Raw genomic sequence first — 7,938 nt, forward strand, 5'->3', positions numbered from 1 at the left:
TGTGGCAACAGAACTGTCAAATTTGCCGGTAGATATTTGCCGGTAGATGGCTGCCCATTCACAAGTACGGATGTAGCAATTATTTCGAAATAAAGCATATATAATGATGTAGAGCACATCGCATATTTGAGCAAAAGATTATTTAATAAATCCCTTTTTCGGAATAATTTCATATGAATCACAATAAAACTACATTAATAGCATAGTTGGTTTTCAAGAGACTAGCAATTGATACAATTCCGGAATTATAATTCAATACACTTGCTGGGTCCCATTCTTGTACATCTGGCAACCTCTTCCATGTAAACATATCGTCAGTAGTATTTTAAATGAATGAGGCGAAAACCCTAGGTTGCTTATAACAGAGAGTGTGATTGGTAGAATATAAATAACCCACGTATTACAGGCCACGTGGCCATTCCTCGCAGTTTCATAGATATGTCGCTTGATAAATAATGATAGAGAATGAGAACACGAAATATGAAGTATAAGGTCCTTTTATGTATAAACACATCTATATAAAATTTTAAACTAAATTTATGAACAAATAGAAAAGCGATGATAATATTTACACCCGTTATTTCTCATCCAGCAATAGAGCTTCCCGCTCGCTCTTCACTGGGCGAACTGAAGGAGACGTTGGCAATGTCCGTTTGTTCAACCTCTTTGATGGCGTCCTGTGATGAATCCCTTTTGCATGTAGTCGTTTTCTTAACCGGGCGGGTTGTTACCGGGATCTGCATGTTATATGAATTTTAGCTGCCTTGGTGAAGGGGCATCCGAAACGAGGGCCTTGTTTCAGAGTGCCTTCTTCCTCCCACTTCATTCACCTGTATACCAATGACCGGGAGGTACTCGGCTCTCTGGGTATCGTCTCCATCCAATTTGCAATTTCAGTTTACCTTGGGTCCGTCTTGAAAAAGGTGTCAGCTTGGCAGCGTCGGGAGGGAAGAAGAGGTGGGAGGGAGAGAGGGAGGAATGATGAAGGAATGGGGATGAGGGAGGGAGAGGGATTTCCCATGTCATTATGATCACCGCGCAGGTTATTCTTGTTAGATCACCGCGCAGCTAAGTGTTTATGTTAGTCGTTGGAGGCTCGTGGGGAGGAGGGGGATTTTTACCGCGATATATTTTCGTAGTTTCCCCCGCATCGGTTGGCTTCTACAATCAATTCTGAAATTAGTGAACATAGTTTTTATTTTGTTTATGTTATCATTTTGGATTTCCTCCAAGTCGGTGTGGTTCTTTTGTTTACCTTGACTTGAATAAGAATATGAATGAGAGTAAGAATAGGCAGACGAAAAAGAATTGGTACATTCTGGGTACATTTTTTTATTGTAAATCTTCCAGGTCAGAATACTTGTAGTGTGACAAGTTCTTGGTTATATATTTAGTCAACCTCCTCTGGTACTGCTTGTGAAGATAGTTCTATGTGTGTGGTAGTAGTTTCTCTTCGAATACCAGTTTGTAATTTGGCTGTCAGGGCCCTATGTCATGCCCGTTCAAAGGCTTCATCAACATCAGTAGCAAAGGCTGTGTTCTCTCTGTCTCTCTGAGTCGATCTGGCTGTCTCTCTCTCTCTCTCTCTCTCGCTCTCTCTCTCTCTCTCTCTCTCTCTCTCTCTCTCTCTCTCTCTCTCTCTCTCTCTCTCTCTCGTTCTCTCTCTCTTTCTCGCTCTCTCTCTCTCTCTCTCTCTCTCTCTCTAGCACATACATAAACATACATTCCTACACTCTGTCCACCATTCTCTCACTATTTCTTTCCTCTTCATCAAAATCATTATTCACCTTTTTTTCTTTTGTTTATCAGTCCATTACACTTTCACCATCCCTGCTGTATCCTAACCATCCCCTTTACTAACCATCAATCCCCGTTTTTGGTCCTTGTGCCAAATATTTTTTTTAGAAATATATTGTTATTTTTTCGCACGCCCTCCTCGTCCTCCTCCCTCTACTCACCTCCTCATCCTACCCTTTCTCCTCCTCCTCCACTATCTCCTCTCTCACACTGTCTTCCTTCTCCTCCTCTCCCCCTCCCTTCACCCTCCACCCTCCTTCCTTCTCCCTCCTCCCTCTACCCTCCGCTACCGTGCTCCCTTCGCCTCCTCCTCCCCTCCTCCTCTATCTCCTTTTCCTTTTCCTCTACCCTCCTCCCTCCCTCCACCTCCTCCACCATTCTCCTCCTCCTCCACCATTCTCCTCCACCTCCACCGTCCTCCCCTCCAAGTCAGCTGTCACACTTGTCCATTACTTTCCCTCTCGACTCTGATTCATATCACAAAGTTTTAAAAAGTGTCGAGTGTTATTTCATTTAGAGAGGTCCCTCCCCCCTTTTTTTTGAGAAGGGTGGATGTTTCTCTTCTCTCTCTCTCTCTCTCTCTCTCTCTCTCTCTCTCTCTCTGTCTTTAAATATGTTTATTTTACTTGCGTGTGTTTTGTTTTCTGATTTATCTTCGTTTGTCGGATCTTCTTTGTATATTCGTTTGTCTGTCGGTTTGCCTGTTTCACTCTCTCTCCCTCTGTGTCCGTATATTTATACGCCCGTCTGAGAAAGAGAGAGAGGAAGAAAAAAAAGAAAAAAAAAAAGAAAAACAAAAAAAAACCTTGAGAATGAGAGAATAAAAGAAGAGAGAGAAACATACATATGTACATACATATATACATTCATACATACATACACTCATAGACACATGCACACACACACACACACACACTCACACACACACACACACACACACATCCATCCATTCATACATACATACATTCACACATCCAATCATCCATCCATCCATCCATACATTCATTCATTCACTCGCTCATACATACATACATACATAAAAGCACACATCCTCCATCCATACACACACATCCATCCATCCATACATTCATACATACGCACACACATCCATTTATCCATTCACGCACACACATCCATCCATCCATACATACGTACACATGCATACACACACACACACACACACGCACACATCCATACATACAGAAAGATCGCGAATAAACCCTGTATTCCTCCAAGAAAGCATATCGACCTCTGTTGACCTTCCTCCTCCCCCCCCCCTTTTTTCATAAACACGGAGGTCAAAGTACCTTCTCGCCCGTTACACAGCTCACTCCATTCTGAATAATGTCTGTTTGTCTGCCATAAACTCCAAACTCCGCGCGGGCAAATGGGCATTTTTCGCTCTCATAAACCCCATTTGATACCATCGTGAGACCGGGATGAGACGGTGAAGGAATGGGGGGGTGGGGGGAGGGGTTAGGTGAGGGGGAATGGGGAGTGGGGTGGGGGAGGTGAGGAGGAATGGGGGGTGGGGGGGAAGTGAGGGAGAATGGGGTGGGGGGAGGTGAGGAGGAATGGGGGGAGGTGAGGGGGAATGGGGTGTGGGGGTGGGGGAGGTGAGGAGGGAGGGAGGAAGGGGTAGAGAGGGGAAGGAATGGAGTTGAGGGAGGGAGAGGGAGGTGATAATGATAATAAAAATAGAGAGAGAGAGGGAGAAAGAGATAGATAGATAGATAGGCAGATGGACAAATAGAGGGAGAGAGAGAAATAAAAGGAAAGGAAAAGAGAAAAGGAAAAGGATAGAAAGAAAGACACACATTTTCCCATCGGTATTTTTTTTGTGAATGCGTTTGTAAATATCGATAAAATTTTACGTTATTTTTTATGGTATCTCGAGAAAGTGCTTGGCTGAAACATGTAGCCACGATATGCAACACATTTTGTAGTAATTATAATTATTAATATTTTTTCTTTTATTAATAGATAGATGTAGATAAAGATATGGATAAGAATAACTATCTTTACAACGTGTAACTGACCAGTTTCATTTAATATAATTGTAATGGATCGTCACCAGAGAGATACACTCGAAATATAGAATCTATACATGTATAAATGGAGATAGACATAATCAATACCGGTCAAATACATCCCTTGCATTGTCAAGATATTCATTCTCATTCATAACTTTTCTACACTTTTTCTATATTTGTTATTCATTTTACTCTTTTCTGTATTTGTTATTTATCTTTTCCTTTTCTATATTTGTTATTATTTTTCCCTTTTCTACATTTGTTTTTTTTTCCTTTTCTATATTTGTTATTTATCCTCCCCTTTTCTACATTTGTTATTTATTTGACTATTTTCTATATTTGTTATTTATTTTACCCTTTTCTATTTTTGTTATCTGTGTATTGTTTTTTTTCTATGTGATTTCAAGGTAGGGAGGTTCTATCATTATGAAGAAAGCGATTGTTTTCCTTGCCAGCTAGGTAGAATACCCGAGGCTCTTGTGTTAAGTTTGATTTAATCATGGGATGGAGTGCATAAGATCTCTGTCTGTCTGTCTGCCTGTCTCTCTCTCTCACACTTACTCACTCACTCGCTCTCTCTCTCTCTCTCTCTCTCTCTCTCTCTCTCGTCATCCTCCCCTCTTCCTCCCCCCTTCCCCTATCTCCGTCCCACCCCTCTACTCCCTTTCCTTACTCTCTCTCCTTCCTGACCCCCCACCCCCTCATCTGTCTATGCCTTTCCTCATATCTGTCGCTCTCCCTCCCCCTCTCCTCCCTCCTCTCCTCCCTCTCTTCTCCCTCTCTCCTTCCTCTTTCCTCCTTCTGTCCTCCTTCTCTCCCTCACTCCTCTTATGAGCTCCACATGCCCGACATAGTGACTGGACGTCACAACATAGTGGAGATGTGTGCAAAGTTTCGTCTCGTGGGACCAGATTTCAGCGTGATAAGGGGTGAGGGCGGGGGGGGGGGGGGTAGAGAGGGGGAGTGAGTGAGTGAGGGAGGGAGGGGATGAGAGTAGCGAGAGAGGGAGGGGGGGTGAGAGAGGGAGGGAGGAGGGGGTGATGGGGTTAGTAGGGGGTAAAAAAGGTGGTCAGCAAGGGGGGTGGGGGATGCTGAGGGGGGGGGGGCGAATGAAAGGGAGTGTAATGAAGGTGAAAAGGATAAAGTAAAAGAAGATAGGGAAGATGAAAGACAGGAGAAGAGGGAGTGAGAGAGAGAGAGAGAGAGAGAGAGAGGAGAGAGAGAGAGAGGGAGAGAGACGAGAGAGAGAGAGAGAGAGAGAGAAGAGAGAGAGGAGAGAGAGAGAGAGAGAGAGAGAGAGAGAGGAAGAGAGAGGGAGAAAGAAGGAGAGAGAGAGAGAGAAGAGAAGAGGAGAAGAGAAGAAGAGAGAAGAAGAGAAGAAAAGGAAGGGGTATCTGGGTATTACAGAAAAAAAAGGAAACGTAAAGAAAGAACAGAAAAAAAAGGAGAGAAAGAAATTGAAGAAAAAAATGTAAGAAAGAGATTATTACCAACTTTACTCTCAAAGGTAAAAGTAACTGGGGGGAGGGGGGAGGGATAGGGGAGGGAGGGGGGGGGGGCAGAATGTTGAGGAAAAAGACTTATAAGTTACTTAGCGCTCCCCCCCCCCCCTTCCACCACCGCCCATGCCGCCGACTCGAGAAAATGCAGTTAATGATATCTATCTCTCTATCTATCCATCTATCTATCTATATATATATATATATATGTGTGTGTGTGTGTGTGTGTGTGTGTGTGTGTGTGTGTGTGTGTGTGTGTGTGTGTGTGTATACATCACCAAATATATTCTATATACATATATATGTATATATATATATATATATATATATATATATATATATATATATATATATTATATGCATATATATATATATATATATATATATATATATATATATATATATATATATACATATATATATACACAGATACAAAGACAGACAGACAGATAGACAGGTAGCCGCCATACTGACAAACCGAGCGGGGAAAAAGAACGAAAAAATATCAATATTTCCCTACTGTTTTAACTACCAAAAATACTAAAGGAAATAATTTAATTCATATGGACAAAACAGTTAATTGAAGAAGAAGAAAACGAAGAAGAAATACTACATATATTTTCATAAAAAATTTATTTAGTATGATAAAAACATATTCATACCTTTTAATATAATATTATTCCAATCAAGAGGACCTATCGTCTCTATACAAAAAAAATGAAAATTGTTTGAAAAAAGACATTATTAAAATTTATGCCCGAACTCCGTGTCTAAGTATAACGAACGGTGCAAGATAATGCATTGTTGCCAAAATCGATTCACATATATATTATTTTTTGTGATAGAAGTAAACAGATATTTTTTTCTTAGGGAAATATATATATATATATATATATATATATATATATATATATATATATATATGTATATATATATATATATGTATATATATATATATGTATATATATATATATATATATATATATATATATATACATATATGTATATATATGTATATATACATATATTTATTATAAGGAAATAAGGAATGTAAATATTTTTTTTTTTCATTTTTCATGAGGGGGGGGGGAGTTGTCATAGTGATGAAATTGAATTATTATTATGATTATTATTATTATGATTATTATTATTGTTATTGTTATTGTTTTTATTATTATTATTATTATTATTATTATTATTATTATTATTATTATTATTATTATTACTATTATTATTCAATATCATTATTATTATAATTTCATTATTATTATTATTATTATTACTATTATTAATATTATCATTATCATTATTATTATTATTATTATTATTATTATCATAATTATTATTACTATTATTATTATGTAATTACGATGGAAATAGATAAATATTATTTTCAAATTTTCATTTTTTTTTTTTCTTTTTTTTTTCTTTACTGTTATTGCGATGGAAATGAGGAGAAAATGGACAAAAAAGATTAGGTGGAGGACGAGGAAGAGAAAGGAAGAGGAAGAAGGAAATGATAATAAAAGAGGTAGAAGAAGTAGAAGAGGGAGAAGGCGTAGAGGAGGAGGAGGAGGAGGAAGAAGAAAAAGAAAAGAAAAAGAAAAAGAAGAAGAAAGAAGAAGAAGAGGAGGAAGAAGAGGAAGGAGATGAAGAAGAGGAAGAAGAAAAAGAAGAAGAAGAAGAAGAAGAAGAAGAAGAGGAAGAAGAAGAAAAAGAAGAAGAAATTATGAACATGATTAGAGAATGAAAGAAAGGGAGAAAGAGAAAGGGAAAGAATAAAAGAGTGAATAAACGAAAGAGGGAGGAGGTGATAATAGAAAATAAAGGATGAAATGAGAAAAGGTGAAAACAAAAAAAATGCAAACGAAAAAAAAGGTAGAATGAAAAACAAGATTGGAAAAGAGAAGACAGAAAATGAGAATGAATGAATGAGTAACAAAACCGGAAAAAATACGAATATAAGGTAATGAAGATAACAGAAAGGAAGAACAAAACAGAAAATAGGAGAAAAGAAAAACTGAGGATGAAGAAGAGCAAAGAGAGAGAGGGGAAAAGAAATAGAAAACGAGGAAAAGTGCAGGAAAGGTAAAGAGAAAGAGAAAACGGGAAAAACGCAAAAGAAATTAAAAACAGAAAATGGGGAAGCTCACATGACAAAAGGGGAAACTCAAAAGGATCAACTGAAAGGAAAAAAGAAAGAGAAAGAAAGAGAAAACGAGGGGGGGGGGGGGGCGCAAAGAAAATTAAAAACAGAAAATAGGGAAGCACACATAATAAAAAGTGTAGTAGTAAGTGTGCAGCTACTCTGCCACTCACCCTTGCTACAGGAGCTGACGAGTATTCCTCGGGTCGTGAATGATGGGTATGAGCAAGGGCAGAGGGAAAAAGCCGGGCAAAGTTACCTCCTAAGCTTACAGGAGTAGAGAGACCAAGATCTGCTTTTATTGCTGTCATCTGGGTCACATATCACAGTCGAGTTAATTGACGGGCAGTGTCACTGAACATAATAAGCACCGATAATACGTACACAAAAGTTAGCCCAGACCACACGTACACAACCGAGGTCACCCGCCAACTGCTGCCGATGGCGACTCCAACGCTCACCC

This window comes from Penaeus monodon, chromosome 4, assembly GCF_015228065.2.
Source record: "Penaeus monodon isolate SGIC_2016 chromosome 4, NSTDA_Pmon_1, whole genome shotgun sequence".
Classification (NCBI taxonomy): Eukaryota; Metazoa; Arthropoda; class Malacostraca; order Decapoda; family Penaeidae; genus Penaeus; species Penaeus monodon.